The following is a 12,232-nucleotide window of genomic DNA, read 5'->3' on the forward strand; positions in this document are numbered from 1 at the left end:
GTCCAGGGTGCCCAAACTTTTACACGCCACTGTAAATGATGGCAGCTGTGCACTGACTACTATTTAACATGAGTTTAAATGTGATGGCTCATTCTGAACAGAATCACATCCCCAAGGGAGCTCACACTTATGCAACCATATTATTTTACCTTTCCCCCTTAAAATAAGTTTTTCTCAATGTATTTGTACAATTCTGCGTTACATTAAATAAATATTAAACATTTTTCTAAATATGGTTCCTATATTTAGCAAAAAGGTATGCTTTATGGACTGCACACTGTCAGGATTCTAATATGGCTGCTTCCATCAATCACACCCCGTCCTAGATTTCAGAGGACATGTAGGACGGAGTACAAGACAGATGCACTAAAACTGCCAGTCTGACCGAGAGAAATGTTCATTTTCAGTCAACTAAAGAAACATGTTCATGTCCTTTAGTGCTACTCTGATGGATGTCCTGTCAGGTTGACTGAACAGAAGAATGCAAGTTCATGAGGTCTGACAGGACAGCTGTTCTGACGTAACCTGTGCTTCACGCAGCCCGTTCTACTTCTACTGCCTGGTTGCAGTACATAAAGCCTACCTTTTTGCTATATAAAAGGTATTTAGAAAACATCTAATATTTAAATGTGTATTATTTATTTTAGTACATTTCTCGGAGAATCTCTTTAATTGTATTTAAGTAAGAAATAAAATTGTCCTCAAAGATAGACAACTCCTCTAAGTGGTGAAAGAAATTTGCTTTCTTCGCCATCTCCAAAACCCATCACTTTTATTTTTCAGTTGATGGAGACATGTGATGGCTTGTTTTTTTGGGCGGTGACCAGATGTTTTTTTTTTAGGTTGGAGTCACACTTACAAAAAGGACGAGTGAGAGATGTAGAAAAAAAAATGTAGAAACTTTCCCACGCTCATTAGTTCATCTCTGCGCAGCCAGGGAGGCTGCGCAGAGATGAAATAATTCATTCTGGCAGTGGTTTACATGGGGCTGGTCGCATTAGCACCAGTCCCGTTCTAAACCACTTAACCCTTTCTGATGGATTGCAGCGGGGGACCTGACTGAGCAGCGGAGAGGTAAGGATATGGTTGCTTTTTTGTTTTATCTTTGTTACAGGTCGATGGCTTTTATTTGGATTAGCAGAGTAATAAATCTTGTCAAAAACTAGGTGTCTTTATTTCAGTAAAATAATTTTTCATTAATGTCTGTGTTTTTTACTGTTTAATAGTCTAGGGTTAATAATGGATAAGTGTCTAATTGACACCTCTCCATTATTAATCGGCTTAATGTCACCTTCCAATTGCAAGATGACATTAACCCATTAATATTAACCCATTAGACACCGCTATAGGGCAATGGGAATAGAGAGGATAAGTGCCAGAAAAGGCGCATCTTTCAAATGCGCCTTTTCTGGGGTGTCTGGGGGCAGATTTTTGTAGCCAGGGGGGGGCAAAAACAATGGTCCTTCTCAAGGCTATTAAAATCTGCCCTCACTCACCTGCTTTACCTCTCTGGTAGCGATTTTACCGTGGGAGCCCACACATTGTTTACAACGAATAAACCCTTTAATTTCACACCTAGATGTCCCAAATTTTACACACAAACCCTAATTTAATTATTAGTCAGGGACATATAAAAAATACATGAAATGAAAAGGTTTACTGTATGTAAACCATGTGTCATTTCATGTCAGGTTTTGGATTGATTTTACAGAAGCCGTACGCTGACAATCGCAGCATGCTGCGATTGTCTCGGCCCATAAAATACGGCCGAGAAATATACGGCTGTTGGGAGCTGCCCCATAGAGAATCATTGGTCTGTGTTTAGTGAGATATTTTTACGTCTCTCACTCATCCGTATTTCTCTCTAGTGTGACCCCGACCTTAGAGTTAGATCGGACTTTTATTTACACATTGATATCAAACGTGTATTTTTTACATTTATTCATTGTTAATTGGAGCCTTTGATGGCTGACTGCTGCCTTAATCAGTGACGGATCCCAGAAGAACAACTGAAGAAATGACTGTGGCATTGTTGATAGTAAGTTGGTTGTTAATTTGTGTACCGTCTGCTGACGCAATGTTGACGTTGTGCTGTGTAGCTATTGTACACTTTATATATGTAGTCTTTTTTTTAAGAATGTCTAGCAATAATTGGCCACTGTATGGTGGTATCACATAGGCATCGTATAACATTTTTTTTTCAGAGCTACAAGGTGGGCAGCTCCATGTTTCACGCACTCCCATAGACTTGTATCTGAATATTGGAGCCACTCGCAACATGCTCCAATTGTTTGCTCATGCCGAATTAGTGTAAGAAAATAATCTCAGATCTGAACTGCCCCATAGTATAACATTGGTCCGAGTGTTATACAATCAAACATCGGCACTCGGCCATGTTATATGCGAGTGTGAGCGTGCCCTTCGTATATGTTCAAGTGGGTATTATACACAGCAGATTTTCTATGTTTCCTGCATATTACAGTGGAGTACCAACACTGGAGATTTTCCAAATTCATATCCACAAGCTGTAGAGAAAATCTGACAACATCGGATCACACTTGGACCAATTTTATTCTATAGGGCCGTGGACATGTCAGATGGTTTCCTTGGACCACTGCGTGCCTGACTTTGAGCTGATATTTGAATGGCACATGGCCATACAAGTCATTGAGTGTGTGGAAATCATCGGACTGCACTCAAATGACATCTATGTTCAGTCTGATTTCCACGGACTGACACAATGGAGAAGATGGAGATTTTTTTTTCTTCATATTCTCATCCGATTAAATCGGATTGCACTAAGATCACACTTTGATCAAAATCTGATCATAGTGTGATTTGCATAATGAACCTAATTCTCTTGGATGAGAGACTATACACTCGTGTGACCCTTGCCTGAAGCTGATCCACTGCAGATTGTGCCTCTGACGATCTACTCAGTGGAAAATGTTTTACCTGAAAAATCATGCGGCTGATTTTTATGTCTTTGTGGCTTTGCATGTGAAGGAGCCGATCTCCTACAAAATCACATCATTGTTTAAAATACTATTTGAAAACTGCAATGCCTGCCATCCTCTATGCTTCTTGGTCGCTGTATCTACCCTTACCATTGTGAACACCTCAGTGAGGTTTTTTTTTTTTTTTTTTTTAAAAAGATGGATTTTCATTAGTGTGTTGGATCATTTTTTTCATCTATTTTTTTTGCATGTGATGGTGTATCACCTGTTTTTCTCATATGCAGAAAAATATTGATGGAGGCCTCCCAAGCTTTTCCTACAAAACAGACAGTGAAAAATAGATGGCATGTTGATGCTATCAGAGTGCTGATTTTTTTTTTTACCACTGACCCATTCTCTTAAATGGCAATAGGACGACTTAAGGATAGCCATTGTTATTTCTGTCTGCCGTGAAAGTACCTTGACAGTAGAGTTGAGCAAATTTTTCAAAATTCATTTCTGATTACGATTGGCGGCGAATATTGATTTTGCAATATTCGCCGAACGTTATTGGGGTTAATGGAAGTAGAAATTACTGAATATGTTCGGAACCAATCATCAAGCATAAGTTCGGCACGAACAGGGGACCAATATGGCACGAATATGGCAAATTCAGATTCGGTGACCGATTCCGAACATATTCGCTCAACTCTACTTGACGGTCCTGTGATCAGGTCTCAAGGGGGAAGGATGAACTGACAGAGAGAGGTCTCACCTTTCGTTTAGCCGCCTATTATGAGCCCTTTAGAATTTTACATATTTTTGCATACATTTCACCTAAAACTACATCATATTTTCACACTAGACCTAAAAGTAGATAAAGATAACCAAATCAAACAAATGAAAAATATTAGACCATCATTTTTATAATTTTGGAAAATGATCCCGTTTCACATGTCTGTGATTGGTAAAAGTATTTGAAACTTTGCTATCAGTATCTGGTGTGACCTCCACCCTGCAGCAATAACCGCATCTAAACATTTTTAGTAAATGTTGATTAGTCCTAAGCATCAGCTTGGAGGAATTTTATCCCATTCCTCCCTACAAAACAACTTCATCTCTTTAACACGTTGGGGGATTTTCTCCCATGAGCTGCTCGGTTCAGGTCCTTCCACAACATTTTTATAGGATTAAGGTCAGGATTTTGACTTGGCAGTTTCAAAACTTTATTCTTCTTTGACCATTCTTTTGTAAAACGACTTCTGTGTTACTGTCTTAGCTGAATGACCCACTTTTTTTGAGATTCAGCTCATGGACCGATGACTTGACATTTTCAGAATTTATTCTCTCATCAATGATGGTAAGTAGTGTTGAGCATTCCGATACCGCAAGTATCGGGTATCGGCCGATACTTGCTGTATTGGAATTCCGATACCGACTTCCGATATTTTTTCAATATCGGAATTCGGCATCGGAATCGGAAGTTCAGTTGATTGACGGCCTGACGTCATCATGATGCGCGGTGTGTGCGCATCATGATGCGCCGTCATTTCGGGCCTTCCGGGGGTCTCTGCCGGCCTGCCGGGGGGCTGTGCCGGCCTGCCGGGGGGCTGTGTGGACTGCCCGGGGTCTGTACCGGCCTGCCGGGGGGCTGTGCCGGCCTGCCGGTGGTCTGTGCACCCTGTGGGGGTCTGTACCGGCCTGCCGGGGGGCTGTGCCGGCCTGCCGGGGGGCTGTGCTGATGTCCGGGGGTCTGTGCAAGCATCGTCCGATGGGACTACAAGTCCCATCGGGCGATGCCTGCTACCATGACAGTGATTGACACATTAGCCAATGATGGGACAGTAGTAGTCCCATCATCCGGCTAATGTGTTAAATGTTAAAAAAAAAAAAAAAAAAAAAAATACTACATGCATGCTACATACATACTACATGCATGCTACATACATACTACATATATACTACATACATACTACATACATGCTACATACATACTGCATGCTACATACATACTACATACATACTACATGCATGCTACATACATACTACATATATACTACATACATGCTACATACATACTGCATGCTACATACATACTACATACATACTACATGCATGCTACATACATACTACATATATACTACATACATACTACATACATGCTACATACATACTGCATGCTACATACATACTACATACATACTACATGCATGCTACATACATACTACATACATACTACATACATGCTACATACATACTGCATGCTACATACATACTACATACATACTACATACATACTACATGCATGCTACATACATACTACATATATACTACATGCATGCTACATACATACTACATGCTACATACATACTACATATATACTACATACATGCTGCATGCTACATACATACTACATACATACTACATGCATGCTACATACATACTACATGCATGCTACATACATACTACATGCATGCTACATGCATGCTACATACATACTACATGCTACATACATACCACATATATACTACATACATACAATACATTCATACAATACATACATAGACATACAGTACATATAACATAGAGTAACATACTTACCAATACTTGTCACATTGTTCCCCGAAGCCATTGTCTTTTCCGGGATAAATATTAACATAACAAACCACAAAAATACTCACCCACGATCCGAAGCAGTCCACGAGTGTGTCCCACGACGATCTTGGGTAGAGAACTGCAGCATCAGATGATGCTGCCGTTCTCTACGGGCTGCAGGAATCCAATGACGGAAGGTAGGTATCCTTCCGCACTGTATTCCTCCGCCACTTAAAAAAAAAAAGTCCCTAGTCTCACTTTATGCCATTGCTGTGTGGGAATTTCCCACACAGCAATGGCATAAAGTGAGACTAGGGACTTTTTTTTTTTTAAGTGGCGGAGGAATACAGTGCGGAAGGATACCTACCTTCCGTCATTGGATTCCTGCAGCCCGTAGAGAACGGCAGCATCATCTGATGCTGCAGTTCTCTACCCAAGATCGTCGTGGGACACACTCGTGGACTGCTTCGGATCGTGGGTGAGTATTTTTGTGGTTTGTTATGTTAATATTTATCCCGGAAAAGACAATGGCTTCGGGGAACAATGTGACAAGTATTGGTAAGTATGTTACTCTATGTTATATGTACTGTATGTCTATGTATGTATTGTATGAATGTATTGTATGTATGTAGTATATATGTGGTATGTATGTAGCATGTAGTATGTATGTAGCATGCATGTAGTATGTATGTAGCATGCATGTAGTATATATGTAGTATGTATGTAGCATGTAGTATGTAGCATGCATGTAGTATATATGTAGTATGTATGTAGCATGTAGTATGTATGTAGCATGCATGTAGTATATATGTAGTATGTATGTAGCATGTAGTATGTATGTAGCATGCATGTAGTATATATGTAGTATGTATGTAGCATGTAGTATGTATGTAGCATGCATGTAGTATATATGTAGTATGTATGTAGCATGTAGTATGTATGTAGCATGCATGTAGTATATATGTAGTATGTATGTAGTATGTATGTAGCATGTAGTATGTATGTAGCATGCATGTAGTATATATGTGGTATGTATGTAGCATGCATGTAGCATGCATGTAGTATGTATGTAGTATGTATGTAGTATATATGTAGTATGTATGTAGCATGTATGTAGTATGTATGTAGCATGCATGTAGCATGCAGTATGTATGTAGCATGCATGTAGTATATATGTAGTATGTATGTAGCATGTAGTATGTAGCATGCATGTAGTATATATGTAGTATGTAGCATGTAGTATGTATGTAGCATGCATGTAGTATATATGTGTTATGTATGTAGCATGTAGCATGCATGTAGCATGCATGTAGTATGTATGTAGTATATATGTGGTATGTATGTAGCATGCAGTATGTATGTAGCATGCATGTAGTATATATGTAGTATGTATGTTGCATGTAGTATTTATGTAGTATGAATGTAGCATGTATGTAGTATGTAGTATGAATGTAGCATGTATGTAGTATGCATGTTGTATGTATGTAGCATGTAATTTTTTTTTTTTTTTTTTTTTTACATTTAACACATTAGCCGGATGATGGGACTACTACTGTCCCATCATTGGCTAATGTGTCAATCACTGTCATGGTAGCAGGCATCGCCCGATGGGACTTGTAGTCCCATCGGACGATGCCTGCACAGACCCCCGGAGCCTGCACAGACCACCGGCAGGCCGGCACAGCCCCCCGGCAGGCCGGCACAGCCCCCCGGCAGGCCGGCACAGCCCCCCGGAGCCTGCACAGACCACCGGCAGGCCGGCACAGCCCCCCGGCAGGCCGGCACAGCCCCCCGGAGCCTGCACAGACCACCGGCAGGCCGGCACAGACCACCGGAGCCTGCACAGACCCCCTGGCAGGCCGGCACAGCCCCCCGAAAGGCCCGTACAGACCCCAGAGAGGCTGTACAAGGGCAGGAAAGGGTTTTTCTTATTCCGATACCGGAAGTCCCATAGACTTGAATGGGACTTCCGGTATCGGAATCGGCGATACCGATACTTTTTTTAAAGATCGGCCGATACCATCCGATACGATACTTTGAAGTATCGGACGGTATCGCTCAACTCTAATGGTAAGTCATCCTGGTCCAGATACAGCAACACATGCCAAAACCATGATACTACTACTGCGTTTAACTGTTGGAATGAGGTTTTTCTGCTACACTGAAGTGTTTTTCTTTCTCCAAACATAATGCTTCTTATTTAAACCAAAAACCTCTTTTGGTCTTAACCATCCACAAAACACTGTTACAATAGCCTTCTGGCTTGTCCAGGTGTTCTTCAGCAACCTGCAAATAGGCAGCAATGTTCTTTTTGGAGAGCAGTGGCTTTCTCCTTGCAGTCCTGCCATGCACACCATTGCTGTTCATTGTCTTCCTTATGGTGGATCCACAAATAGTAACAGCTAATGTGAGAGAGGCCTTTAGGCTGGAGTCACACTTAACGTATAAAAATACGGAACGTATTGTACAGTCGTAATACACAGAAATGTTCCCTGAACAGTGCTCCGTATGTCATCCGTTGTCAAGGTGTGGCCGCGTATTTTGCGCATGTAAGCATCCGTATGCCGAGATTTTCTCGCAGGCTTGCAAAATGGACATATAATGGAGCCCAATGACAGGTTAAAACACAAACAAAAGAATAGATATATAAACATAGAATACATATATACATACATATATATACATACATGTCATTGAGACACATATATATATTTATATTTCATAGAGTTCTACATAGAATAGCTGCTAAATCAATTGTTGGCTTCTGTAAAATCATTCCAAAACCTGACATGAAATGACACTTGGTTTACATACAGTAAACCATTTCATTTCATTTATTTTTTATATGTCTTTGACTAATAATTAGATTAGGGTTTGTGTGTAAAATTTGGAACATCTAGGTGTTAAATTAAGGGGTTAATTCATTGAAAAAAAATGCGGTGTCCCGGGGGTTAAAGGGAAGCAGCAGCAGGGAGGGGGCTCCCTCCGTGCTTCCCTGAGCCCCCCACGGCAGCGCAATGTGCAGCGCTGCTGCGGGGGACTCCTTTCCTGCAGGTCCCCGGATCCAATATGGCGACGGGGACCTCCGGGGGCCTGCAGGAAGCTGGCTTCCTCAGTGCCTGCAAAGCGCAGGCATGAGGAAGCCTGTGCAGTGCCTGTGAGGCTGTGACAGATCGCTGATCTGCCACAGTGATCTGTGATGTGACAGATCAGCGATCTGTCACAGGACAGTGATGTCCCCCCTGGGACATTGTAATAAAGTAAAAAAAAAATAAAAAAAAGTGTAGAAATAATTTTAAAAAAATCGCCAAATAAATTACAAAAAAAAAAAAAAATATTCCCCAATAAATTCATTTTTTGGAAATAAAAAAAACAAACAATAAAAGTACACATATTTGGTATCGCCGCGTCCGTAACGACCCGCCCTATAAAACTATCCCAATAGTTAACCCCTTAAGCGAACCCCTTAAAAAATAAAAATAAAAAACGAAGCAAAAAATAATGATTTATTATCATACCGCCGAACAAAAAGTGCAATAACGCGCGATAAAAAGACGCATATAAATATCCATGGTACCGCTGAAAACGTCATCTTGTCCCGCAAAAAACGAGCCACTATACAGCATCATCAGCAAAAAAATAAAAAAGTTATAGCTCGCAGAATAAAGTGATGCAAAAATAATTATTTTTTATATAAAATTGTTTTCATTGCATAAAAGCGCCAAAACATAAAAAAACGACCTAAATGAGGTATCGCTGTAACCGTACTGACCCGAAGAAGAAAACCGCCTTATAAATTTTACCGCACCCGGAACGGAGTAAACGCACCACCCAAAAGAAATTCATGAAACGCTGGTTTTTGTAAATTCTGCGTCCCAAAAAACGAAATAAAAAGCGATCAAAAAATGTCACAAGCCCGAACATGATACCAATAAAAGCGTCAACTCGTCCCGCAAAAAATAAGACCTCACATGACTCGGTGGGTCAAAATATGGAAAAATTATAGCTCTCAATATGTGGTGATGCAAAAACTATTTTTACAATAAAAAGCGTCTTTTAGCGTGCGACAGCTGCCAAACATAAAAACCGCCATAAATAGTAAATCAAACCCCCCGTTATCACCCCCTTAGTTAGGGAAAAATAATAAAATTAAAAAAATGTATTTATTTCCATTTTCCCATTAGGGTTAGGGTTAGGGCTAGGGTTAGGGCTAGGGTTAGGGCTAGGGCTAGGGCTAGGGTTAGGGTTAGAATTGGGGGTTTCCACTATTTGCGCACATCAGGTGCTCTCCAAACGCAACATGGCATCTGATCTCAATTCCAGCCATTTCTGCGTTGAAAAAGTCAAATGGTGCTCCTTCCCTTCCAAGCTCTGCCATGCACCCAAACAGTGTTTTACCCCCTCATATGGGGTATCAGCCTACTCAGGACAATTTGCAAAACAACTTTTGGGGTCCTATTTCTCCTGTTGCCCTTAGGAAAATAAAAATTTTGGGGCAAAAATATCATTTTTGTGGAAAAAATGTTTTTTGTTATTTTCACGCCTGGGCGTTATAAACTTCTGTGAAGCACTTGGGGGTTCAAAGTTCTCACCACACATCTAGATAAGTTCCTTGGGGGGTCTAGTTTCCAAAATGGGGTCATTTGTGGGGGGTTTCCACTGTTTTGGTACATCAGGGGCTTTCCAAACGCGACATGGTGTCTAATCTCAATTCCAGCCAAAAAAGTCAAATGGCGCTGCTTGCCTTCCGAGCTCTGCCATGTGCCCAAATAGTCATTTACACCCACATATGGGGTATCAGCGTACTCAGGACAAATTGCACAATAACTTTTAGGGTCCTGTTACCCTTGGGAAAATAAAAATTGGGGGTGAAAAGATCATTTTGTGGAAAAAATATGATTTTTTAATTGTACCGCTGTACATTATAAACTTCTGTGAAGCCCTTGTGGGTTCAAAGTTCTCACCACATATCTAGATAAGTTCCTTAGGGGGTCTAGTTTCAAAAATGGGGTCACTTGTGGGGGGTTTCCACTGTTTAGGTACATCAAGGGCTCTCCAAACGCAACATGGCGTCCGATCAGAATTCCAGCCAATTTTGCATTGAAAAAGTCAAACGGCGCTCCTTCCCTTCTGAGCTCTGCCATGCGCCAAAACAGTGGTTCCCCCCCACATATCAGGTATCAGCGTGCTCAGGACAAATTGCACAACAATTTTTGCAGTCCAATTTCTCCTGTTACACTTGGTAAAATAAAAAAAATTGAACCTGAAGTAATTTTTTTGTGAAAAAAAGTTAAATGTTAATTTTTTTTAAATATTCCAAAAATTCCTGTGACGCACCTGAAGGGTTAATAAACTCCTTGAATGTGGTTTTAAGCACCTTAAGGGGTGCAGTTTTTAGAATGGTGTCACTTTTGGGTATTTTCTATCATATAGACCCCTCAAAGTGGCTTCAAATGTGATGTGGTCCGTAAAAATAAAATGGTGTTGCAAAAATGAGAGATCGCTGGTCAACTTTTAACCCTTATATCTTACTAACAAATAAAAATTTTGGTTCCAAAATTGTGCTGATGTAAAGTAAACATGTGGCAAATGTTACTTATTAACTTTTTTGTGTGCCGTATCTCTGTGATTTAAGGGCATAAAAATTCAAAGTTGGAAAATTGCAGAATTTTCAAAATTTTCGCCAAATTTCCGTTTTTCTCATAAATAAACGCAAGTTATATGAATGAAATTTTACCACTAACATGAAGTACAATATGTCACGAGAAAACAATGTCAGAATCACCGGGATCCACGGAAGCGTTTCAGAGTTATGACCTCATAAAGGGACAGTGGTCAGAATTGTAAAAATTGGCCCGGTAGTTAACGTGCAAACCACCCTTGGTAGTGAATGGGTTAAAGGGTTAAAAAAACACAGACATTAGTTAAAAATTCTTTTAATAAAATAAAGACACCAAGTTTTTGACCATATTTACTCCTCTGCTAATCCATAAATAAACCATGGACCTAAAACAAAAAAGCAACAATATCCTTACCTCTTTGCTGCTCAGTCAGGTTCCCCGCTGCAATCCATCAGAAGGTGTTAAAAGGTTTACCACGGGACTGGTGCTAATGTGACCAGCCTGCTGTAAACCACTGCCAGAATGAATCAGTTTATCTCTGCGCAGCCTCCCCGAGATGAACTAATGAGCGTGAGAAAGTTTCTGCATTTTTTCCCACGCTCATCAGTTCATCTCAGGTCAGCCAGTGACATCAGTGAGGCTGCGCGGACTCCCCCTCACTGGTTGTGATTTTACTGCGGGAGCCCACACATTTTTTTTCAACAAATTAACCCCTTAACACCTAGATGTCCCAAATTTTACACATAAACCCTAATCTAATTATTAGTCAAAGACATATAAAAAAAGAAATGAAATGAAATGGTTTAATGTATGTAGACCATGTGTCATTTCATGTCGGGTTTTGGAATGATTTTACAGAAGCCGACAATTGATTTAGCGGCTATTCTGCTATGAAGAACTCTGTGAAATATAAATATATATTATATATAAGGGTGGTTTTGGACTTTGTTGACTGGTGCCAGGCTAACCATTTAGAACTCAACGTAAAGAAAACCAGGGAGCTGGTGTTGAGTTATGGAAGGTGCATGAAGGATTGCTTACCTATCACTATTGATGGTCAGGATGTGGAGATGGTGGAGA

Source organism: Dendrobates tinctorius, unplaced genomic scaffold (genome assembly GCF_039654945.1).
Source record: "Dendrobates tinctorius isolate UK_male_01 unplaced genomic scaffold, ASM3965494v1 ptg000022l, whole genome shotgun sequence".
Classification (NCBI taxonomy): domain Eukaryota; kingdom Metazoa; phylum Chordata; class Amphibia; order Anura; family Dendrobatidae; genus Dendrobates; species Dendrobates tinctorius.